Source organism: Gobio gobio (assembly GCF_949357685.1).
Source record: "Gobio gobio genome assembly, chromosome: 5".
In the NCBI taxonomy this organism is placed as follows: domain Eukaryota; kingdom Metazoa; phylum Chordata; class Actinopteri; order Cypriniformes; family Gobionidae; genus Gobio; species Gobio gobio.
In genome coordinates, this window is record NC_137101.1 from 45370640 (window position 1) to 45398054 (window position 27415).

Genomic DNA, 27415 nt, shown 5'->3' on the forward strand with positions numbered 1-27415 from the left:
AAGTTGAAGGGAGTAGAGGACCCTGACTGAGTGCCAGAGCTACCGGTGGAGGTAGAGGTAAACTGTTTCCATGGCCTCTGGACTTTAGCAGACTGGCTGACAGCCCATTGGGGAGAGGATAGTGTTACACTTGGATAGGAGGCTGGAGACCCAGAGGCAAACTGGCTTGAGGTACCTTGGTGCTGGAGCGATCCACCATAAGAGGTGCTGCCTTGCAGGTTGAAGGGAGTAGAGGACCCCGGCTGGGTGTCATAACTAGAGGTCAACTGATTCTGTGAACTCTGAACAGTAGCAGACTCGCTGAAAGCCCCTTGGGGTGAGGATAGTGCTACACTTGGATATGAGGAAGGAGTCCCAGATTCAGCTGTCGATTCATGGCTGCTAGAAACACCACCATTAACAAATTGGAGTAAGTTCAGCTCTTTCAGGGGTCCCACTTCTTCAGGCAAAATCCCAGTCACAGGGACCTCTGAGACAGAGGACTGGACTGCATGAGGTGAGAAAGCATAATCAGAAGGTTGGTGGTTGGCATTTGAAGCACCACCTGTGAATTAGAAAAAGAATAGAAGGCTTTGTAGACAAGCAAACCTGTCTTAGATCCTTGACAAGACAGGAAAAGTCAAACAAATCTTACCTTTAAATCCATAAGCATTACTCAAAAGCAGGATGATTACAAACAAGGGTAACCTACAAGTAAACACAAAAATGTTAAACAATGTAAATTAATGATATGGAGAATCATTCACAAACACAGATTGAATGAATAAACTCACTGTTTCCACCCCTGATCCATGGTGGACAAAAAAAACCCCTGAGTACTCCAAAACCCCCGAATTTACTTTCTCAAACCACCACACAGAAACTACAAATACAAACATACATGTAGTTGGAGATAAGTGTATTTTATAGGCCTTCATCAGTCCAATTAGTGCAAATAACTAATCACATGAAACATCATTCACCTGGGAAACAAACTGGCTGTTAAAAGATAATTGATGATTGCTTTGTGAAGGCTCTGATACCCTCTGCTGTTTGAACATTTTAAAGCAGATCATTAATCCAGACTTTCAATGTGTAATGTCTACATAGGATATTTTCACACACCTTACACAAAATGTGCCTGATCACTTCAGGATGATCTTCATGAACTGTTTTGAGTAATTGTCATAATGTAATGCAGACTTTGCAGAGAGACAATTACTGATTTATGGGGCAGATACGTTTTAGGATTGTGCACATGCAGAAGTAAGAACAAAGCTCAGTTTATGCTAAATTGGGTGGAGTCTAATGCTGCCTTCACATGCTCTTGGAATTATCGTAAATACAAGTTTCCTAGGTAAAAATTGCTCTTGAACGCCCTCCCATTTCGAACTTGAATGTTATGGGCTTGTAATCACGACTTCAGAAGTGGTAATTATCACATGTCCAATAGCACGTAAAGGTAGCATAAAAACAATCCTGGATATTTTATCAACATAGCAAGTTACACCAACATGGTTTAACAAAACGACAACATTTTACAATATGTCTTATGAAATGTATTGCGACACTATTATATTTGATTACTTTCATCATGACCTTTAATTTACACCACATCAAGGTTTATTTAATGAAGCAAGTGGTCACATAGTAGGCCTACATTTTTCCAATAGTGTTCATGCATTAGGATAACAATCATTTCATTATGAATTCACTTGATATCACGCACTGTACCACAGCATATGGCACCAAAATAATTATAATACATTGCTTACACAGCTAAAAATTACACATTTTTATACAAAACATAAATTAACTAACAGTATGACAAAGCATGAGAAAAAAACCTATTGCTCAGTTTTTGGATTTTCTACTTTGAATTGATAGGGCCACCGTGCTTATCTATAATGCATTCTATGAATATTTTAAGCCATCATACATTTTGGCCGTTTCTCAATATGCGTTCTTGTCTGTACTTATGTTCTTGTGAAACGTCATCAGTCGCTGCCCAAGTACTGTCCAATTCAAAGTTCACATCCAGCCAAATACTGTTCTTGATCTGCCCCTTTTATCAAGGATGCATCGAGATGTGACTTGTGCGGACTTGAGACAGACAGGTATCCCAGAATGCACCTTGCACCAACCAGCAAGCGTCAATAGCCGATGAGAAAATAACAGTAGTATTTTTAAGTGATGGGGGTTGTGTCACGAAATGTAGTTTTAAGAGTTTTTCAGGCGAGAATATGCTTGTTTAGAGCTCAATTCTGTGGTTTATTTATAAAGATAGCGCCTATTTGGAAATTTGATCTGACGTCTTCGGGGTTGAGAGATCCAGTCGACCAGCGGGCGCTCAGCGCTCATTAACCCCGCCTAGAACAGCCTTTCCTCGGCTAGTCTTTCTGACGTTGGCCACTGGCTCTGATGTCTCTGTAGTGGTTAAACATGAGAGATAATTAATCTTGTGTAGATATAATTGGTCTTTGGTCTCATGAATCTATAATTTGTTCCCTGGCAAATCGTTCTGGCTGAGGGCAAAGTGAAGTTTCACAACTTTACATATTTAGGCTTTACCGTTGTAGCCTACTAGCAATGACTTTGTATGTTTGACTGAATTGTTTGCTTCATTTCTTATTGTATAGCTTCTTATACTTTTTACTTATACATTTATAATGGCTATTATTGATCATTAAAACTGACATCTTAAATTTTTGCACGCTTAGAGAAAAGTTGGCATTTACATCATATTGATCAGAACACTTTGACACTGAGCAACACAAAAAACGCCCACACTGCTGTGTAGCGACGATATTCATACAGTATTTTCTTTACTTAGCAACACTTACACAATAAATACCAAAGTGCGTGAGACACGACAGTTATAAATCAACTATCATGATTACTGGTAAGATATAAAGACATACAAATTAAGTTTATTTTCATATTAATCACAACATACATTTATCATTCAGTTTAGGGCTTTTGAATTGGACAGATTAGATTAAGTGAGATTTATAATTCATTAATAATTTTGAGGCAGATATACTGAGCACCAATTTTAGATTTAAGATCAGCCATATACAGAGCACTGATATTTTTACATGCCCTTGCCACTTTTAATATATTGCATCAATGTACTAAACTATACACGTTTCAGACAATTTACGTTGTGAAAATGAACTCTAAATTTAAAAGTTAACAAAGAATACATTAATGAAGATCATGACACTAGGGAGAGAAAAAGAGAGATTAGAAGCTCTAAAACTGCCCAAGCCCTCAACTACAACTGCTTTGAAATCTACTCCAAATTTTAGTTAAACAGTCAATGCCTACAGAAGTGACATTAAGACACAGTAACTGACTCAACCAATTTGGCACCAAAACCTAGATGGCACCCCTTTACCAAGTTAAATGACCTCAACTAGCATTGAGTTCCATCCTTTGAATGTTGCTTAAACACAAGCACAAGAAAAATTGCTTTTTTTTTAAAACATTTATTAGAATTTTATATTCTGGAAGACATCACTTTGCATAGTGTGGCAAGTTTCTAGTGACCCTTAGCGGAGTAGCGGCTTGAGAAATGGTTTGTTGTATAGCTGGCATCTGACCCAGATTCACGTAGAGCCTGCGCAGACTGCGGGATACCGAGTTTGTCATTTGCATAGGACCCAGGGGTGTACTTGCTAGAGGGGCTTAGAGAATTAAGAGAAGAACCACCATAGCTGGTGCTACCACCCTGTGCAGAAACAAACACTCCAGGATCTCCTGAAGAGGGGCCTCCTGCTGATGACAGGGAAGAGAACCAACTCTGCATTGGAGAGCTTTGATACGGAGAGCTAAACTGTGATGCAGCTGTACCTGAGGTCTGAATACCTTGTGAAGGCTGCAATCTTTGAGACTTCTGGCCTTGGTGTACAAAATAGCTTTGAAGTGCTTGGCTGGACTGTCTGGCAACACCTTGGGGTGAGGATAGTGCTACACTTGGATATGAGGATGGAGACCCAGATGCAAACTGGCTTGAGGTACCTTGGTGCTGGAGTGATCCACCATAAGTGGTGCTACCCTGCAGGTTGAAGGGGGTAGAGGACCCCGGCTGGGTGCCAGTGCTGCCAGTAAAGGTAGAGGTAAACTGCTTCCATGGCCTCTGGACTTTAGCAGACTGGCTGACAGCCCATTGGGGCGAGGATAGTGTTACACTTGGATATGAGGCTGGAGACCCAGAGGCTAAATGACTTGTGGTACCTTGAAGTTGGAGTGATCCACCATAAGTGGTACTACCCTGCAGGTTGAAGGGAGTAGAGGACCCTGACTGAGTGCCAGAGCTACCGGTGGAGGTAGAGGTAGACTGCTTCCATGGCCTCTGGACTTTAGCAGACTGGCTGACAGCCCATTGGGGAGAGGATAGTGTTACACTTGGATAGGAGGCTGGAGACCCAGACGCAAACTGGCTTGAGGTACCTTGGTGCTGGAGTGACCCACCATAAGTGGTGCTACCCTGCAGGTTGAAGGGGGTAGAGGACCCCGGCTGGGTGCCAGTGCTGCCAGTAAAGGTAGAGGTAAACTGCTTCCATGGCCTCTGGACTTTAGCAGACTGGCTGACAGCCCATTGGGGCGAGGATAGTGTTACACTTGGATATGAGGCTGGAGACCCAGAGGCTAAATGACTTGTGGTACCTTGAAGTTGGAGTGATCCACCATAAGTGGTACTACCCTGCAGGTTGAAGGGAGTAGAGGACCCTGACTGAGTGCCAGAGCTACCGGTGGAGGTAGAGGTAAACTGTTTCCATGGCCTCTGGACTTTAGCAGACTGGCTGACAGCCCATTGGGGAGAGGATAGTGTTACACTTGGATAGGAGGCTGGAGACCCAGACGCAAACTGGCTTGAGGTACCTTGGTGCTGGAGTGATCCACCATCAGTTGTGCTGCCTTGCAGGTTGAAGGGAGTAGAGGACCCTGACTGAGTGCCAGAGCTACCGGTGGAGGTAGAGGTAGACTGCTTCCATGGCCTCTGGACTTTAGCAGACTGGCTGACAGCCCATTGGGGCGAGGATAGTGTTACACTTGGATAGGAGGCTGGAGACCCAGACGCAAACTGGCTTGAGGTACCTTGGTGCTGGAGTGATCCACCATCAGTTGTGCTGCCTTGCAGGTTGAAGGCAGTAGAGGACACTCCCTGGGTGCCAGAGCTAGAGGTAAACTGCTTCCATGGCCTCTGGACTTTAGCAGACTGGCTGACAGCCCATTGGGGCGAGGATAGTGTTACACTTGGATATGAGGCTGGAGACCCAGACGCAAACTGGCTTGAGGTACCTTGGTGCTGGATTGATCCACCATAAGTGGTACTACCCTGCAGGTTGAAGGGAGTAGAGGACCCTGACTGAGTGCCAGAGCTACCGGTGGAGGTAGAGGTAGACTGCTTCCATGGCCTCTGGACTTTAGCAGACTGGCTGACAGCCCATTGGGGCGAGGATAGTGTTACACTTGGATAGGAGGCTGGAGACCCAGACGCAAACTGGCTTGAGGTACCTTGGTGCTGGAGTGATCCACCATCAGTTGTGCTGCCTTGCAGGTTGAAGGCAGTAGAGGACACTCCCTGGGTGCCAGAGCTAGAGGTAAACTGCTTCCATGGCCTCTGGACTTTAGCAGACTGGCTGACAGCCCATTGGGGAGAGGATAGTGTTACACTTGGATAGGAGGCTGGAGACCCAGAGGCTAAATGACTTGTGGTACCTTGAAGTTGGAGTGATCCACCATAAGTGTTGCTGCCTTGCAAGTTGAAGGGAGTAGAGGACCCTGACTGAGTGCCAGAGCTACCGGTGGAGGTAGAGGTAAACTGTTTCCATGGCCTCTGGACTTTAGCAGACTGGCTGACAGCCCATTGGGGAGAGGATAGTGTTACACTTGGATAGGAGGCTGGAGACCCAGAGGCAAACTGGCTTGAGGTACCTTGGTGCTGGAGCGATCCACCATAAGAGGTGCTGCCTTGCAGGTTGAAGGGAGTAGAGGACCCCGGCTGGGTGTCATAACTAGAGGTCAACTGATTCTGTGAACTCTGAACAGTAGCAGACTCGCTGAAAGCCCCTTGGGGTGAGGATAGTGCTACACTTGGATATGAGGAAGGAGTCCCAGATTCAGCTGTCGATTCATGGCTGCTAGAAACACCACCATTAACAAATTGGAGTAAGTTCAGCTCTTTCAGGGGTCCCACTTCTTCAGGCAAAATCCCAGTCACAGGGACCTCTGAGACAGAGGACTGGACTGCATGAGGTGAGAAAGCATAATCAGAAGGTTGGTGGTTGGCATTTGAAGCACCACCTGTGAATTAGAAAAAGAATAGAAGGCTTTGTAGACAAGCAAACCTGTCTTAGATCCTTGACAAGACAGGAAAAGTCAAACAAATCTTACCTTTAAATCCATAAGCATTACTCAAAAGCAGGATGATTACAAACAAGGGTAACCTACAAGTAAACACAAAAATGTTAAACAATGTAAATTAATGATATGGAGAATCATTCACAAACACAGATTGAATGAATAAACTCACTGTTTCCACCCCTGATCCATGGTGGACAAAAAAAACCCCTGAGTACTCCAAAACCCCCGAATTTACTTTCTCAAACCACCACACAGAAACTACAAATACAAACATACATGTAGTTGGAGATAAGTGTATTTTATAGGCCTTCATCAGTCCAATTAGTGCAAATAACTAATCACATGAAACATCATTCACCTGGGAAACAAACTGGCTGTTAAAAGATAATTGATGATTGCTTTGTGAAGGCTCTGATACCCTCTGCTGTTTGAACATTTTAAAGCAGATCATTAATCCAGACTTTCAATGTGTAATGTCTACATAGGATATTTTCACACACCTTACACAAAATGTGCCTGATCACTTCAGGATGATCTTCATGAACTGTTTTGAGTAATTGTCATAATGTAATGCAGACTTTGCAGAGAGACAATTACTGATTTATGGGGCAGATACGTTTTAGGATTGTGCACATGCAGAAGTAAGAACAAAGCTCAGTTTATGCTAAATTGGGTGGAGTCTAATGCTGCCTTCACATGCTCTTGGAATTATCGTAAATACAAGTTTCCTAGGTAAAAATTGCTCTTGAACGCCCTCCCATTTCGAACTTGAATGTTATGGGCTTGTAATCACGACTTCAGAAGTGGTAATTATCACATGTCCAATAGCACGTAAAGGTAGCATAAAAACAATCCTGGATATTTTATCAACATAGCAAGTTACACCAACATGGTTTAACAAAACGACAACATTTTACAATATGTCTTATGAAATGTATTGCGACACTATTATATTTGATTACTTTCATCATGACCTTTAATTTACACCACATCAAGGTTTATTTAATGAAGCAAGTGGTCACATAGTAGGCCTACATTTTTCCAATAGTGTTCATGCATTAGGATAACAATCATTTCATTATGAATTCACTTGATATCACGCACTGTACCACAGCATATGGCACCAAAATAATTATAATACATTGCTTACACAGCTAAAAATTACACATTTTTATACAAAACATAAATTAACTAACAGTATGACAAAGCATGAGAAAAAAACCTATTGCTCAGTTTTTGGATTTTCTACTTTGAATTGATAGGGCCACCGTGCTTATCTATAATGCATTCTATGAATATTTTAAGCCATCATACATTTTGGCCGTTTCTCAATATGCGTTCTTGTCTGTACTTATGTTCTTGTGAAACGTCATCAGTCGCTGCCCAAGTACTGTCCAATTCAAAGTTCACATCCAGCCAAATACTGTTCTTGATCTGCCCCTTTTATCAAGGATGCATCGAGATGTGACTTGTGCGGACTTGAGACAGACAGGTATCCCAGAATGCACCTTGCACCAACCAGCAAGCGTCAATAGCCGATGAGAAAATAACAGTAGTATTTTTAAGTGATGGGGGTTGTGTCACGAAATGTAGTTTTAAGAGTTTTTCAGGCGAGAATATGCTTGTTTAGAGCTCAATTCTGTGGTTTATTTATAAAGATAGCGCCTATTTGGAAATTTGATCTGACGTCTTCGGGGTTGAGAGATCCAGTCGACCAGCGGGCGCTCAGCGCTCATTAACCCCGCCTAGAACAGCCTTTCCTCGGCTAGTCTTTCTGACGTTGGCCACTGGCTCTGATGTCTCTGTAGTGGTTAAACATGAGAGATAATTAATCTTGTGTAGATATAATTGGTCTTTGGTCTCATGAATCTATAATTTGTTCCCTGGCAAATCGTTCTGGCTGAGGGCAAAGTGAAGTTTCACAACTTTACATATTTAGGCTTTACCGTTGTAGCCTACTAGCAATGACTTTGTATGTTTGACTGAATTGTTTGCTTCATTTCTTATTGTATAGCTTCTTATACTTTTTACTTATACATTTATAATGGCTATTATTGATCATTAAAACTGACATCTTAAATTTTTGCACGCTTAGAGAAAAGTTGGCATTTACATCATATTGATCAGAACACTTTGACACTGAGCAACACAAAAAACGCCCACACTGCTGTGTAGCGACGATATTCATACAGTATTTTCTTTACTTAGCAACACTTACACAATAAATACCAAAGTGCGTGAGACACGACAGTTATAAATCAACTATCATGATTACTGGTAAGATATAAAGACATACAAATTAAGTTTATTTTCATATTAATCACAACATACATTTATCATTCAGTTTAGGGCTTTTGAATTGGACAGATTAGATTAAGTGAGATTTATAATTCATTAATAATTTTGAGGCAGATATACTGAGCACCAATTTTAGATTTAAGATCAGCCATATACAGAGCACTGATATTTTTACATGCCCTTGCCACTTTTAATATATTGCATCAATGTACTAAACTATACACGTTTCAGACAATTTACGTTGTGAAAATGAACTCTAAATTTAAAAGTTAACAAAGAATACATTAATGAAGATCATGACACTAGGGAGAGAAAAAGAGAGATTAGAAGCTCTAAAACTGCCCAAGCCCTCAACTACAACTGCTTTGAAATCTACTCCAAATTTTAGTTAAACAGTCAATGCCTACAGAAGTGACATTAAGACACAGTAACTGACTCAACCAATTTGGCACCAAAACCTAGATGGCACCCCTTTACCAAGTTAAATGACCTCAACTAGCATTGAGTTCCATCCTTTGAATGTTGCTTAAACACAAGCACAAGAAAAATTGCTTTTTTTTTAAAACATTTATTAGAATTTTATATTCTGGAAGACATCACTTTGCATAGTGTGGCAAGTTTCTAGTGACCCTTAGCGGAGTAGCGGCTTGAGAAATGGTTTGTTGTATAGCTGGCATCTGACCCAGATTCACGTAGAGCCTGCGCAGACTGCGGGATACCGAGTTTGTCATTTGCATAGGACCCAGGGGTGTACTTGCTAGAGGGGCTTAGAGAATTAAGAGAAGAACCACCATAGCTGGTGCTACCACCCTGTGCAGAAACAAACACTCCAGGATCTCCTGAAGAGGGGCCTCCTGCTGATGACAGGGAAGAGAACCAACTCTGCATTGGAGAGCTTTGATACGGAGAGCTAAACTGTGATGCAGCTGTACCTGAGGTCTGAATACCTTGTGAAGGCTGCAATCTTTGAGACTTCTGGCCTTGGTGTACAAAATAGCTTTGAAGTGCTTGGCTGGACTGTCTGGCAACACCTTGGGGTGAGGATAGTGCTACACTTGGATATGAGGATGGAGACCCAGATGCAAACTGGCTTGAGGTACCTTGGTGCTGGAGTGATCCACCATAAGTGGTGCTACCCTGCAGGTTGAAGGGGGTAGAGGACCCCGGCTGGGTGCCAGTGCTGCCAGTAAAGGTAGAGGTAAACTGCTTCCATGGCCTCTGGACTTTAGCAGACTGGCTGACAGCCCATTGGGGCGAGGATAGTGTTACACTTGGATATGAGGCTGGAGACCCAGAGGCTAAATGACTTGTGGTACCTTGAAGTTGGAGTGATCCACCATAAGTGGTACTACCCTGCAGGTTGAAGGGAGTAGAGGACCCTGACTGAGTGCCAGAGCTACCGGTGGAGGTAGAGGTAGACTGCTTCCATGGCCTCTGGACTTTAGCAGACTGGCTGACAGCCCATTGGGGAGAGGATAGTGTTACACTTGGATAGGAGGCTGGAGACCCAGACGCAAACTGGCTTGAGGTACCTTGGTGCTGGAGTGACCCACCATAAGTGGTGCTACCCTGCAGGTTGAAGGGGGTAGAGGACCCCGGCTGGGTGCCAGTGCTGCCAGTAAAGGTAGAGGTAAACTGCTTCCATGGCCTCTGGACTTTAGCAGACTGGCTGACAGCCCATTGGGGCGAGGATAGTGTTACACTTGGATATGAGGCTGGAGACCCAGAGGCTAAATGACTTGTGGTACCTTGAAGTTGGAGTGATCCACCATAAGTGGTACTACCCTGCAGGTTGAAGGGAGTAGAGGACCCTGACTGAGTGCCAGAGCTACCGGTGGAGGTAGAGGTAAACTGTTTCCATGGCCTCTGGACTTTAGCAGACTGGCTGACAGCCCATTGGGGAGAGGATAGTGTTACACTTGGATAGGAGGCTGGAGACCCAGACGCAAACTGGCTTGAGGTACCTTGGTGCTGGAGTGATCCACCATCAGTTGTGCTGCCTTGCAGGTTGAAGGGAGTAGAGGACCCTGACTGAGTGCCAGAGCTACCGGTGGAGGTAGAGGTAGACTGCTTCCATGGCCTCTGGACTTTAGCAGACTGGCTGACAGCCCATTGGGGCGAGGATAGTGTTACACTTGGATAGGAGGCTGGAGACCCAGACGCAAACTGGCTTGAGGTACCTTGGTGCTGGAGTGATCCACCATCAGTTGTGCTGCCTTGCAGGTTGAAGGCAGTAGAGGACACTCCCTGGGTGCCAGAGCTAGAGGTAAACTGCTTCCATGGCCTCTGGACTTTAGCAGACTGGCTGACAGCCCATTGGGGCGAGGATAGTGTTACACTTGGATATGAGGCTGGAGACCCAGAGGCTAAATGACTTGTGGTACCTTGAAGTTGGAGTGATCCACCATAAGTGTTGCTGCCTTGCAAGTTGAAGGGAGTAGAGGACCCTGACTGAGTGCCAGAGCTACCGGTGGAGGTAGAGGTAAACTGTTTCCATGGCCTCTGGACTTTAGCAGACTGGCTGACAGCCCATTGGGGAGAGGATAGTGTTACACTTGGATAGGAGGCTGGAGACCCAGAGGCAAACTGGCTTGAGGTACCTTGGTGCTGGAGCGATCCACCATAAGAGGTGCTGCCTTGCAGGTTGAAGGGAGTAGAGGACCCCGGCTGGGTGTCATAACTAGAGGTCAACTGATTCTGTGAACTCTGAACAGTAGCAGACTCGCTGAAAGCCCCTTGGGGTGAGGATAGTGCTACACTTGGATATGAGGAAGGAGTCCCAGATTCAGCTGTCGATTCATGGCTGCTAGAAACACCACCATTAACAAATTGGAGTAAGTTCAGCTCTTTCAGGGGTCCCACTTCTTCAGGCAAAATCCCAGTCACAGGGACCTCTGAGACAGAGGACTGGACTGCATGAGGTGAGAAAGCATAATCAGAAGGTTGGTGGTTGGCATTTGAAGCACCACCTGTGAATTAGAAAAAGAATAGAAGGCTTTGTAGACAAGCAAACCTGTCTTAGATCCTTGACAAGACAGGAAAAGTCAAACAAATCTTACCTTTAAATCCATAAGCATTACTCAAAAGCAGGATGATTACAAACAAGGGTAACCTACAAGTAAACACAAAAATGTTAAACAATGTAAATTAATGATATGGAGAATCATTCACAAACACAGATTGAATGAATAAACTCACTGTTTCCACCCCTGATCCATGGTGGACAAAAAAAACCCCTGAGTACTCCAAAACCCCCGAATTTACTTTCTCAAACCACCACACAGAAACTACAAATACAAACATACATGTAGTTGGAGATAAGTGTATTTTATAGGCCTTCATCAGTCCAATTAGTGCAAATAACTAATCACATGAAACATCATTCACCTGGGAAACAAACTGGCTGTTAAAAGATAATTGATGATTGCTTTGTGAAGGCTCTGATACCCTCTGCTGTTTGAACATTTTAAAGCAGATCATTAATCCAGACTTTCAATGTGTAATGTCTACATAGGATATTTTCACACACCTTACACAAAATGTGCCTGATCACTTCAGGATGATCTTCATGAACTGTTTTGAGTAATTGTCATAATGTAATGCAGACTTTGCAGAGAGACAATTACTGATTTATGGGGCAGATACGTTTTAGGATTGTGCACATGCAGAAGTAAGAACAAAGCTCAGTTTATGCTAAATTGGGTGGAGTCTAATGCTGCCTTCACATGCTCTTGGAATTATCGTAAATACAAGTTTCCTAGGTAAAAATTGCTCTTGAACGCCCTCCCATTTCGAACTTGAATGTTATGGGCTTGTAATCACGACTTCAGAAGTGGTAATTATCACATGTCCAATAGCACGTAAAGGTAGCATAAAAACAATCCTGGATATTTTATCAACATAGCAAGTTACACCAACATGGTTTAACAAAACGACAACATTTTACAATATGTCTTATGAAATGTATTGCGACACTATTATATTTGATTACTTTCATCATGACCTTTAATTTACACCACATCAAGGTTTATTTAATGAAGCAAGTGGTCACATAGTAGGCCTACATTTTTCCAATAGTGTTCATGCATTAGGATAACAATCATTTCATTATGAATTCACTTGATATCACGCACTGTACCACAGCATATGGCACCAAAATAATTATAATACATTGCTTACACAGCTAAAAATTACACATTTTTATACAAAACATAAATTAACTAACAGTATGACAAAGCATGAGAAAAAAACCTATTGCTCAGTTTTTGGATTTTCTACTTTGAATTGATAGGGCCACCGTGCTTATCTATAATGCATTCTATGAATATTTTAAGCCATCATACATTTTGGCCGTTTCTCAATATGCGTTCTTGTCTGTACTTATGTTCTTGTGAAACGTCATCAGTCGCTGCCCAAGTACTGTCCAATTCAAAGTTCACATCCAGCCAAATACTGTTCTTGATCTGCCCCTTTTATCAAGGATGCATCGAGATGTGACTTGTGCGGACTTGAGACAGACAGGTATCCCAGAATGCACCTTGCACCAACCAGCAAGCGTCAATAGCCGATGAGAAAATAACAGTAGTATTTTTAAGTGATGGGGGTTGTGTCACGAAATGTAGTTTTAAGAGTTTTTCAGGCGAGAATATGCTTGTTTAGAGCTCAATTCTGTGGTTTATTTATAAAGATAGCGCCTATTTGGAAATTTGATCTGACGTCTTCGGGGTTGAGAGATCCAGTCGACCAGCGGGCGCTCAGCGCTCATTAACCCCGCCTAGAACAGCCTTTCCTCGGCTAGTCTTTCTGACGTTGGCCACTGGCTCTGATGTCTCTGTAGTGGTTAAACATGAGAGATAATTAATCTTGTGTAGATATAATTGGTCTTTGGTCTCATGAATCTATAATTTGTTCCCTGGCAAATCGTTCTGGCTGAGGGCAAAGTGAAGTTTCACAACTTTACATATTTAGGCTTTACCGTTGTAGCCTACTAGCAATGACTTTGTATGTTTGACTGAATTGTTTGCTTCATTTCTTATTGTATAGCTTCTTATACTTTTTACTTATACATTTATAATGGCTATTATTGATCATTAAAACTGACATCTTAAATTTTTGCACGCTTAGAGAAAAGTTGGCATTTACATCATATTGATCAGAACACTTTGACACTGAGCAACACAAAAAACGCCCACACTGCTGTGTAGCGACGATATTCATACAGTATTTTCTTTACTTAGCAACACTTACACAATAAATACCAAAGTGCGTGAGACACGACAGTTATAAATCAACTATCATGATTACTGGTAAGATATAAAGACATACAAATTAAGTTTATTTTCATATTAATCACAACATACATTTATCATTCAGTTTAGGGCTTTTGAATTGGACAGATTAGATTAAGTGAGATTTATAATTCATTAATAATTTTGAGGCAGATATACTGAGCACCAATTTTAGATTTAAGATCAGCCATATACAGAGCACTGATATTTTTACATGCCCTTGCCACTTTTAATATATTGCATCAATGTACTAAACTATACACGTTTCAGACAATTTACGTTGTGAAAATGAACTCTAAATTTAAAAGTTAACAAAGAATACATTAATGAAGATCATGACACTAGGGAGAGAAAAAGAGAGATTAGAAGCTCTAAAACTGCCCAAGCCCTCAACTACAACTGCTTTGAAATCTACTCCAAATTTTAGTTAAACAGTCAATGCCTACAGAAGTGACATTAAGACACAGTAACTGACTCAACCAATTTGGCACCAAAACCTAGATGGCACCCCTTTACCAAGTTAAATGACCTCAACTAGCATTGAGTTCCATCCTTTGAATGTTGCTTAAACACAAGCACAAGAAAAATTGCTTTTTTTTTAAAACATTTATTAGAATTTTATATTCTGGAAGACATCACTTTGCATAGTGTGGCAAGTTTCTAGTGACCCTTAGCGGAGTAGCGGCTTGAGAATTGGTTTGTTGTATAGCTGGCATCTGACCCAGATTCACGTAGAGCCTGCGCAGACTGCGGGATACCGAGTTTGTCATTTGCATAGGACCCAGGGGTGTACTTGCTAGAGGGGCTTAGAGAATTAAGAGAAGAACCACCATAGCTGGTGCTACCACCCTGTGCAGAAACAAACACTCCAGGATCTCCTGAAGAGGGGCCTCCTGCTGATGACAGGGAAGAGAACCAACTCTGCATTGGAGAGCTTTGATACGGACTTTCAATGTGTAATGTCTACATAGGATATTTTCACACACCTTACACAAAATGTGCCTGATCACTTCAGGATGATCTTCATGAACTGTTTTGAGTAATTGTCATAATGTAATGCAGACTTTGCAGAGAGACAATTACTGATTTATGGGGCAGATACGTTTTAGGATTGTGCACATGCAGAAGTAAGAACAAAGCTCAGTTTATGCTAAATTGGGTGGAGTCTAATGCTGCCTTCACATGCTCTTGGAATTATCGTAAATACAAGTTTCCTAGGTAAAAATTGCTCTTGAACGCCCTCCCATTTCGAACTTGAATGTTATGGGCTTGTAATCACGACTTCAGAAGTGGTAATTATCACATGTCCAATAGCACGTAAAGGTAGCATAAAAACAATCCTGGATATTTTATCAACATAGCAAGTTACACCAACATGGTTTAACAAAACGACAACATTTTACAATATGTCTTATGAAATGTATTGCGACACTATTATATTTGATTACTTTCATCATGACCTTTAATTTACACCACATCAAGGTTTATTTAATGAAGCAAGTGGTCACATAGTAGGCCTACATTTTTCCAATAGTGTTCATGCATTAGGATAACAATCATTTCATTATGAATTCACTTGATATCACGCACTGTACCACAGCATATGGCACCAAAATAATTATAATACATTGCTTACACAGCTAAAAATTACACATTTTTATACAAAACATAAATTAACTAACAGTATGACAAAGCATGAGAAAAAAACCTATTGCTCAGTTTTTGGATTTTCTACTTTGAATTGATAGGGCCACCGTGCTTATCTATAATGCATTCTATGAATATTTTAAGCCATCATACATTTTGGCCGTTTCTCAATATGCGTTCTTGTCTGTACTTATGTTCTTGTGAAACGTCATCAGTCGCTGCCCAAGTACTGTCCAATTCAAAGTTCACATCCAGCCAAATACTGTTCTTGATCTGCCCCTTTTATCAAGGATGCATCGAGATGTGACTTGTGCGGACTTGAGACAGACAGGTATCCCAGAATGCACCTTGCACCAACCAGCAAGCGTCAATAGCCGATGAGAAAATAACAGTAGTATTTTTAAGTGATGGGGGTTGTGTCACGAAATGTAGTTTTAAGAGTTTTTCAGGCGAGAATATGCTTGTTTAGAGCTCAATTCTGTGGTTTATTTATAAAGATAGCGCCTATTTGGAAATTTGATCTGACGTCTTCGGGGTTGAGAGATCCAGTCGACCAGCGGGCGCTCAGCGCTCATTAACCCCGCCTAGAACAGCCTTTCCTCGGCTAGTCTTTCTGACGTTGGCCACTGGCTCTGATGTCTCTGTAGTGGTTAAACATGAGAGATAATTAATCTTGTGTAGATATAATTGGTCTTTGGTCTCATGAATCTATAATTTGTTCCCTGGCAAATCGTTCTGGCTGAGGGCAAAGTGAAGTTTCACAACTTTACATATTTAGGCTTTACCGTTGTAGCCTACTAGCAATGACTTTGTATGTTTGACTGAATTGTTTGCTTCATTTCTTATTGTATAGCTTCTTATACTTTTTACTTATACATTTATAATGGCTATTATTGATCATTAAAACTGACATCTTAAATTTTTGCACGCTTAGAGAAAAGTTGGCATTTACATCATATTGATCAGAACACTTTGACACTGAGCAACACAAAAAACGCCCACACTGCTGTGTAGCGACGATATTCATACAGTATTTTCTTTACTTAGCAACACTTACACAATAAATACCAAAGTGCGTGAGACACGACAGTTATAAATCAACTATCATGATTACTGGTAAGATATAAAGACATACAAATTAAGTTTATTTTCATATTAATCACAACATACATTTATCATTCAGTTTAGGGCTTTTGAATTGGACAGATTAGATTAAGTGAGATTTATAATTCATTAATAATTTTGAGGCAGATATACTGAGCACCAATTTTAGATTTAAGATCAGCCATATACAGAGCACTGATATTTTTACATGCCCTTGCCACTTTTAATATATTGCATCAATGTACTAAACTATACACGTTTCAGACAATTTACGTTGTGAAAATGAACTCTAAATTTAAAAGTTAACAAAGAATACATTAATGAAGATCATGACACTAGGGAGAGAAAAAGAGAGATTAGAAGCTCTAAAACTGCCCAAGCCCTCAACTACAACTGCTTTGAAATCTACTCCAAATTTTAGTTAAACAGTCAATGCCTACAGAAGTGACATTAAGACACAGTAACTGACTCAACCAATTTGGCACCAAAACCTAGATGGCACCCCTTTACCAAGTTAAATGACCTCAACTAGCATTGAGTTCCATCCTTTGAATGTTGCTTAAACACAAGCACAAGAAAAATTGCTTTTTTTTTAAAACATTTATTAGAATTTTATATTCTGGAAGACATCACTTTGCATAGTGTGGCAAGTTTCTAGTGACCCTTAGCGGAGTAGCGGCTTGAGAAATGGTTTGTTGTATAGCTGGCATCTGACCCAGATTCACGTAGAGCCTGCGCAGACTGCGGGATACCGAGTTTGTCATTTGCATAGGACCCAGGGGTGTACTTGCTAGAGGGGCTTAGAGAATTAAGAGAAGAACCACCATAGCTGGTGCTACCACCCTGTGCAGAAACAAACACTCCAGGATCTCCTGAAGAGGGGCCTCCTGCTGATGACAGGGAAGAGAACCAACTCTGCATTGGAGAGCTTTGATACGGAGAGCTAAACTGTGATGCAGCTGTACCTGAGGTCTGAATACCTTGTGAAGGCTGCAATCTTTGAGACTTCTGGCCTTGGTGTACAAAATAGCTTTGAAGTGCTTGGCTGGACTGTCTGGCAACACCTTGGGGTGAGGATAGTGCTACACTTGGATATGAGGATGGAGACCCAGATGCAAACTGGCTTGAGGTACCTTGGTGCTGGAGTGATCCACCATAAGTGGTGCTACCCTGCAGGTTGAAGGGGGTAGAGGACCCCGGCTGGGTGCCAGTGCTGCCAGTAAAGGTAGAGGTAAACTGCTTCCATGGCCTCTGGACTTTAGCAGACTGGCTGACAGCCCATTGGGGCGAGGATAGTGTTACACTTGGATATGAGGCTGGAGACCCAGAGGCTAAATGACTTGTGGTACCTTGAAGTTGGAGTGATCCACCATAAGTGGTACTACCCTGCAGGTTGAAGGGAGTAGAGGACCCTGACTGAGTGCCAGAGCTACCGGTGGAGGTAGAGGTAGACTGCTTCCATGGCCTCTGGACTTTAGCAGACTGGCTGACAGCCCATTGGGGAGAGGATAGTGTTACACTTGGATAGGAGGCTGGAGACCCAGACGCAAACTGGCTTGAGGTACCTTGGTGCTGGAGTGACCCACCATAAGTGGTGCTACCCTGCAGGTTGAAGGGGGTAGAGGACCCCGGCTGGGTGCCAGTGCTGCCAGTAAAGGTAGAGGTAAACTGCTTCCATGGCCTCTGGACTTTAGCAGACTGGCTGACAGCCCATTGGGGCGAGGATAGTGTTACACTTGGATATGAGGCTGGAGACCCAGAGGCTAAATGACTTGTGGTACCTTGAAGTTGGAGTGATCCACCATAAGTGGTACTACCCTGCAGGTTGAAGGGAGTAGAGGACCCTGACTGAGTGCCAGAGCTACCGGTGGAGGTAGAGGTAAACTGTTTCCATGGCCTCTGGACTTTAGCAGACTGGCTGACAGCCCATTGGGGAGAGGATAGTGTTACACTTGGATAGGAGGCTGGAGACCCAGACGCAAACTGGCTTGAGGTACCTTGGTGCTGGAGTGATCCACCATCAGTTGTGCTGCCTTGCAGGTTGAAGGGAGTAGAGGACCCTGACTGAGTGCCAGAGCTACCGGTGGAGGTAGAGGTAGACTGCTTCCATGGCCTCTGGACTTTAGCAGACTGGCTGACAGCCCATTGGGGCGAGGATAGTGTTACACTTGGATAGGAGGCTGGAGACCCAGACGCAAACTGGCTTGAGGTACCTTGGTGCATGAGTGATCCACCATCAGTTGTGCTGCCTTGCAGGTTGAAGGCAGTAGAGGACACTCCCTGGGTGCCAGAGCTAGAGGTAAACTGCTTCCATGGCCTCTGGACTTTAGCAGACTGGCTGACAGCCCATTGGGGCGAGGATAGTGTTACACTTGGATATGAGGCTGGAGACCCAGACGCAAACTGGCTTGAGGTACCTTGGTGCTGGATTGATCCACCATAAGTGGTACTACCCTGCAGGTTGAAGGGAGTAGAGGACCCTGACTGAGTGCCAGAGCTACCGGTGGAGGTAGAGGTAGACTGCTTCCATGGCCTCTGGACTTTAGCAGACTGGCTGACAGCCCATTGGGGCGAGGATAGTGTTACACTTGGATAGGAGGCTGGAGACCCAGACGCAAACTGGCTTGAGGTACCTTGGTGCTGGAGTGATCCACCATCAGTTGTGCTGCCTTGCAGGTTGAAGGCAGTAGAGGACACTCCCTGGGTGCCAGAGCTAGAGGTAAACTGCTTCCATGGCCTCTGGACTTTAGCAGACTGGCTGACAGCCCATTGGGGAGAGGATAGTGTTACACTTGGATAGGAGGCTGGAGACCCAGAGGCTAAATGACTTGTGGTACCTTGAAGTTGGAGTGATCCACCATAAGTGTTGCTGCCTTGCAAGTTGAAGGGAGTAGAGGACCCTGACTGAGTGCCAGAGCTACCGGTGGAGGTAGAGGTAAACTGTTTCCATGGCCTCTGGACTTTAGCAGACTGGCTGACAGCCCATTGGGGAGAGGATAGTGTTACACTTGGATAGGAGGCTGGAGACCCAGAGGCAAACTGGCTTGAGGTACCTTGGTGCTGGAGCGATCCACCATAAGAGGTGCTGCCTTGCAGGTTGAAGGGAGTAGAGGACCCCGGCTGGGTGTCATAACTAGAGGTCAACTGATTCTGTGAACTCTGAACAGTAGCAGACTCGCTGAAAGCCCCTTGGGGTGAGGATAGTGCTACACTTGGATATGAGGAAGGAGTCCCAGATTCAGCTGTCGATTCATGGCTGCTAGAAACACCACCATTAACAAATTGGAGTAAGTTCAGCTCTTTCAGGGGTCCCACTTCTTCAGGCAAAATCCCAGTCACAGGGACCTCTGAGACAGAGGACTGGACTGCATGAGGTGAGAAAGCATAATCAGAAGGTTGGTGGTTGGCATTTGAAGCACCACCTGTGAATTAGAAAAAGAATAGAAGGCTTTGTAGACAAGCAAACCTGTCTTAGATCCTTGACAAGACAGGAAAAGTCAAACAAATCTTACCTTTAAATCCATAAGCATTACTCAAAAGCAGGATGATTACAAACAAGGGTAACCTACAAGTAAACACAAAAATGTTAAACAATGTAAATTAATGATATGGAGAATCATTCACAAACACAGATTGAATGAATAAACTCACTGTTTCCACCCCTGATCCATGGTGGACAAAAAAAACCCCTGAGTACTCCAAAACCCCCGAATTTACTTTCTCAAACCACCACACAGAAACTACAAATACAAACATACATGTAGTTGGAGATAAGTGTATTTTATAGGCCTTCATCAGTCCAATTAGTGCAAATAACTAATCACATGAAACATCATTCACCTGGGAAACAAACTGGCTGTTAAAAGATAATTGATGATTGCTTTGTGAAGGCTCTGATACCCTCTGCTGTTTGAACATTTTAAAGCAGATCATTAATCCAGACTTTCAATGTGTAATGTCTACATAGGATATTTTCACACACCTTACACAAAATGTGCCTGATCACTTCAGGATGATCTTCATGAACTGTTTTGAGTAATTGTCATAATGTAATGCAGACTTTGCAGAGAGACAATTACTGATTTATGGGGCAGATACGTTTTAGGATTGTGCACATGCAGAAGTAAGAACAAAGCTCAGTTTATGCTAAATTGGGTGGAGTCTAATGCTGCCTTCACATGCTCTTGGAATTATCGTAAATACAAGTTTCCTAGGTAAAAATTGCTCTTGAACGCCCTCCCATTTCGAACTTGAATGTTATGGGCTTGTAATCACGACTTCAGAAGTGGTAATTATCACATGTCCAATAGCACGTAAAGGTAGCATAAAAACAATCCTGGATATTTTATCAACATAGCAAGTTACACCAACATGGTTTAACAAAACGACAACATTTTACAATATGTCTTATGAAATGTATTGCGACACTATTATATTTGATTACTTTCATCATGACCTTTAATTTACACCACATCAAGGTTTATTTAATGAAGCAAGTGGTCACATAGTAGGCCTACATTTTTCCAATAGTGTTCATGCATTAGGATAACAATCATTTCATTATGAATTCACTTGATATCACGCACTGTACCACAGCATATGGCACCAAAATAATTATAATACATTGCTTACACAGCTAAAAATTACACATTTTTATACAAAACATAAATTAACTAACAGTATGACAAAGCATGAGAAAAAAACCTATTGCTCAGTTTTTGGATTTTCTACTTTGAATTGATAGGGCCACCGTGCTTATCTATAATGCATTCTATGAATATTTTAAGCCATCATACATTTTGGCCGTTTCTCAATATGCGTTCTTGTCTGTACTTATGTTCTTGTGAAACGTCATCAGTCGCTGCCCAAGTACTGTCCAATTCAAAGTTCACATCCAGCCAAATACTGTTCTTGATCTGCCCCTTTTATCAAGGATGCATCGAGATGTGACTTGTGCGGACTTGAGACAGACAGGTATCCCAGAATGCACCTTGCACCAACCAGCAAGCGTCAATAGCCGATGAGAAAATAACAGTAGTATTTTTAAGTGATGGGGGTTGTGTCACGAAATGTAGTTTTAAGAGTTTTTCAGGCGAGAATATGCTTGTTTAGAGCTCAATTCTGTGGTTTATTTATAAAGATAGCGCCTATTTGGAAATTTGATCTGACGTCTTCGGGGTTGAGAGATCCAGTCGACCAGCGGGCGCTCAGCGCTCATTAACCCCGCCTAGAACAGCCTTTCCTCGGCTAGTCTTTCTGACGTTGGCCACTGGCTCTGATGTCTCTGTAGTGGTTAAACATGAGAGATAATTAATCTTGTGTAGATATAATTGGTCTTTGGTCTCATGAATCTATAATTTGTTCCCTGGCAAATCGTTCTGGCTGAGGGCAAAGTGAAGTTTCACAACTTTACATATTTAGGCTTTACCGTTGTAGCCTACTAGCAATGACTTTGTATGTTTGACTGAATTGTTTGCTTCATTTCTTATTGTATAGCTTCTTATACTTTTTACTTATACATTTATAATGGCTATTATTGATCATTAAAACTGACATCTTAAATTTTTGCACGCTTAGAGAAAAGTTGGCATTTACATCATATTGATCAGAACACTTTGACACTGAGCAACACAAAAAACGCCCACACTGCTGTGTAGCGACGATATTCATACAGTATTTTCTTTACTTAGCAACACTTACACAATAAATACCAAAGTGCGTGAGACACGACAGTTATAAATCAACTATCATGATTACTGGTAAGATATAAAGACATACAAATTAAGTTTATTTTCATATTAATCACAACATACATTTATCATTCAGTTTAGGGCTTTTGAATTGGACAGATTAGATTAAGTGAGATTTATAATTCATTAATAATTTTGAGGCAGATATACTGAGCACCAATTTTAGATTTAAGATCAGCCATATACAGAGCACTGATATTTTTACATGCCCTTGCCACTTTTAATATATTGCATCAATGTACTAAACTATACACGTTTCAGACAATTTACGTTGTGAAAATGAACTCTAAATTTAAAAGTTAACAAAGAATACATTAATGAAGATCATGACACTAGGGAGAGAAAAAGAGAGATTAGAAGCTCTAAAACTGCCCAAGCCCTCAACTACAACTGCTTTGAAATCTACCCCAAATTTTAGTTAAACAGTCAATGCCTACAGAAGTGACATTAAGACACAGTAACTGACTCAACCAATTTGGCACCAAAACCTAGATGGCACCCCTTTACCAAGTTAAGGGCTTTGTTGACAGCTCACAGCTAGGTGTTGTTCCATGAAACAGAAAGTCATACATGACTGGAGTGACATTACGTAAAGTAAATTACATTTTAAGGTGCTATAAACACTGCTGTCACATGTAGTAATGAGTGCATTATATATAGGTTTATTTTTTGCAGAGAGTTTCGCCAATATTTTTTTTAGCACATGTCCATGAGCCTGCAACGCTGGAGACTGACACTTGGAAGGCTCTGGAAGCTTTATGTTAAAATTACACTACACAGTCAGACAGGATTAACTAGAAGCCTGTCAGATTGGTTTTGCACATTTCCATGGACACTAAGAAACGTTAATGTTTAACGTTACCCTCTAACTTGTTTTGTATTTCTTCTGCCTCTGGTAAAGTAAGCCAAGTAAAACGCCTTCTGCTCTGAGATGTAGTTTGTGCTTTCTTCTCAGATTCTCAGTTTCTCTGTTGTGCACACACATTCGCGAAGAGTTGGACTGAGTATATGGACACCCTATTCAACTGTGCTACTTCTGAATGCATATAGGGGAAAAACTGTTTTGTGTCATTCACCATTGTCTTTTCTGTAATCCTTCCAAACCAGCCAAACAAGGAAACAGATGAACACCTGTAAAAAATAATGATCAGAGATTAAATTAATAATGATAATCATCATCATCATAATCTACGGGTAAACAAGGTTTGTTTTTCGTACGTGGATTAATCATCAGTGTTTACAGTTGATGATTTGAGATGGTCCAGGATTGTTAGATTCTTTAAAGTCATACAGTTGTGCTCAGAATAATTCATACCCTTTGTAAATATGACCAAAGAAGGCTGTGAAAATAAATCTGCTTTGTTCATCATTTTGATCTTTTATTTTAAAAAGTTACAAAAATCCAACCGTTTATTGGAGAATAAGAATTTTAAATGGTTAATAATAATAATAATAATAATCTCATTATGAAATAAATGTTTTCTCTAATACACACTGCTCACAATGATTCATGAATAAATAATTACTAATAATTAATCAGGATTAACAATGCAGATTTGTTCACAGCCTTCTTTGATCATATCATATTTACAAAGGGTATGAATAATTTTGAGCACAACTGTACATAATGTGTATATTAATGAATAATATATATAATCTCTATAATAATAGAGACAATTTTACTCATTGAGAGATTTATTTGTGAGTGAATAATTATCTTAATTTTATTGGAGCTTTACATTAAATAAAATTTGGATGAACCTTGCATTAATAGTTTAAACGATGACAGCCATTATACTTTATGCAAAATGTAAACAATTAGGAGAGTGGTTACCAACCACATTCCTGGAGGCCCACCAACACTGTCTCCTCAATCAAACACACCTGATTAAGGTTATCAGCTCATTTGTAGTGACTCAAAGATCTAAATTGGGTGTGTCAAGACAATCATTTACACATTTTATTTATCTATTAAACATTTTATATTATTTTGCCAGCTTGGCTGTTTCCTATTTTAATTATATGATTTAGACACTGTTACTTCCTTTCTGGGCATGTGACTTACCCAGAGGTGAACAACCTCACTCTATGCACCAATGACACATGACGAGACGTCATGGCCCATCCTCTGTGCCATTCACCCTTCAGTGTCTTCCCTGTAACACTAGCTATGTTTCCAACCACCTATTTTAATGCGCATTTTGGGATATCGCATCAAAAACTGCTGAATGGAAAAGCTAAGATGCGCATAAATTCTAATAATGCGCATAAAAAACGTATGCACTCGTTTGAGTTGGATACATTTTCTATCCGATACGAAAACATGCACATGAACTATGATGGAAATGCATGAAAAAATCATGTGACTTTGCGCGACGCAACAGCATAACTGAACTAACCAGCGGAAAAATCTTGATGCAAAGCATCTGAAATGCTATGTTGGTCATTCAGAAGTCTGTTGTCAAAGATGCTCGGTATATTTCCCTCCTAGAACTGTCTTGCACAACTGCGTTTATTGCGTTTCATCTGCACGCTCTGAGACGCAAATAATATATTATACACGTAAATGATTATATATGGTGGCTTCTCCTATGTTTCTAAGTGATTTTTTAGCGGTAGTTTATCAGGAAGTGACGATTATGTTCTCTTCGACTCACTGGATGGAAACGGTGCTTTATTCGCTAATGTTTTATGTGATATTGCAATTTTGCGCATAAGTTAAATTCGCAACTTTGGATGGAAACATAGCTTCTGACACTTGGTCCTACCAAACCAGCAAATCTGGATTTTACAGAAGAAGCCATAAAGGACATTCAGGAACTACTTAAAAATGGTTTGGATGGAAAAGACATAAAAATCAGATGCGTTGTGTGTGGTAAAAAAAGGCTACGCACCAATGCTACATACCGTGCTGAAATGACAAGACGTCAGGAAAATGAAGACATTCCAATGTCTCCCTTTGTGAACCTCCCACTGGACATGGTAGAGCAATTTCCAATCGACGACATGCACAAAGCCTGCCTGGGTGTAATGAAAAAGCTCATCACAGAGTGGGTTAGAGGAGACAGAAAGGTGAGAATGTCTGCTGGGCAAATAAATGAAGTGACTCAAAGGCCGCTGTGACTTAGGGAGGTCATTCCAAGCTGTTTTGCCCGAAAACCAAGGAACCTAGTAGACATCGACAGGTGGAAGGCGACTGAACTGCGGCAGTTTGCTGTATACACTGGCAAGATCGTGCTGAAGGGAATTCTGGCAGACCAGTTGTATGAACATTTCATGGCGTTCAGTGTTGCCTTGGGTCTTCTGCTCTGCCCTACTCTGGCAGTGGACCACAACAGCTACTGTAAAGAGCTGATGACATACTTTGTCGGAAAAACCAAAGAACTCTATGGAGATCACTTCATGGTGTACAATATACATTCCATGGTACATCTACCGGAACAGGCAATGGCTTTTGGCACTCTTGATGCGTGCAGTGCATTCCCATTTGAGAACCATCTTAGGAAACTGAAACGTCTCGTAAGATCAGGAAACCAGCCACTTACTCAAGTGGTCAAACGGCTGGGGGAAATGTCAAAGTCCCCACTGTCTGTGGAGGCTTCCAAGTCCAAAATCAAAAGGCCTAACAATGCCTTCATTCTTGCTGAAGGACATTGTTGTGAGGCCATCGAAGACAGAGAAGAATTGGATGATTCAGGTTCCCAGATGCTATTGTACAAGCTTTTTGAAAAAACTGAACCACTTTTCAGAGATCCGTGTGACTCAAGAATACCTGGCTGTTTCAAAGTGCAATCAAGACATTCAGTTATGAAGCTCATTCCAGAATGGCAGCTGACAAGAAATGCCATAATGGTAGAAAGGAGACAAGAGATGATTTTCTTAGCAATCCTGCATGAGCACTGATCACACAATCTCTCTCTCTCTCTCTCTCTCTCTCTCTCTCTCAAGAATAGATATGAGAGAGATAGACTTCCATTTTCTTCCACTTCCATTCTCTCTCTCTCTCTCTCTATCTCTCTCTCTCAAGAATAGATATGAGAGACAGACTTCCATTTTCTTCCACTTGTTTGTTTTTGTGAAATGTGAGGACATTCCATAGGCGTAATGGTTTTTATACCGTACAAACCGTATTTTCTATCCCCTTACACTGCCCCTGCCCCTAAACCTAGCCCTCACAGGAGACTGTGCAGTTCACTTTCTGTGAAAAAAAAACTTGTTCTGTATGATTTATAAGCATTTTGAAAAGTGAGGACTGTCAGAATGAGTCTCGGAGTCAAATGCAAGTTCAATGTTTATTTAGAAGTTACAAAGAGAGGTCTAGGCAAGACACATATCACACTCCACAGAATTGAGTCCACATGCGGCGTCCCACGACGTAATCCACTCTGGTGGGTAACCGGAGATAAATACTCACTTTAAATGACTGACGAAATACTCCATGCACTGGACAGAAGACGAGGCAGCGCCTGGTAGAAAAGACAGCTCGCCGAACTCAGGATGAAACTGGATCTCGCCTAAAAACGAAGCGCACCAGTCACACTGACAAAGCAGGGCAGAGTTCTCTCAAGGACAAGTTCACGAATACCACCAGCGTGTGAATTCCGGGCGTTGACAAGCCTCCGGATGCCTGCGACCGAACCAGCGAGTAACTGAAGAGACAGAAACCAGGACCTCCAACTGGACAGAACAGAGACTGAGACCAACCAAAAAACAATGAGCACGCAACGAGAGACAGGACAAGGTGCTATAAAAAGGGAATTAACTGATGAGACACGACAGGTGAACAATTAGTGAAACGAGTGGGAGGGACCAGTGAACCCGTGAGGAACCACCACCAACAGGTAAGAAAATACATACACACACACACACACATGATCACCCAGGAGTCCTGACAGTATCCCCCCCCCCATGACCGGCACCGGACGGGCATGGAGGAGACTCACCCTGTCGCCGACGGAGATCCTCGATCAGAACAGG

At 41.9% G+C, this 27415-nt stretch overlaps 1 long non-coding RNA gene across 2 annotated transcripts in view; it reads right to left on the reverse strand.

The window, feature by feature from the left end:
- LOC307126202 overlaps nucleotides 1–26028 on the reverse strand; it is a 93923-nt gene extending 67895 nt beyond the window's left edge. The window contains exons 1-4 of one of the 2 annotated variants that reach the window (XR_013816468.1): nucleotides 25346–26028; nucleotides 24504–24594; nucleotides 23515–23569; nucleotides 23301–23406 (exon numbers count right to left, since the gene is read on the reverse strand). This is a non-coding gene — a long non-coding RNA (uncharacterized lncRNA). Of the gene's footprint in view, nucleotides 1–22945; nucleotides 23407–23514; nucleotides 23570–24503; nucleotides 24595–25345 lie in introns of both variants that reach the window. The other variant, XR_013816469.1, reaches the window with a different exon arrangement.
- Between the last annotated feature and the right edge of the window lie 1387 nt (nucleotides 26029–27415).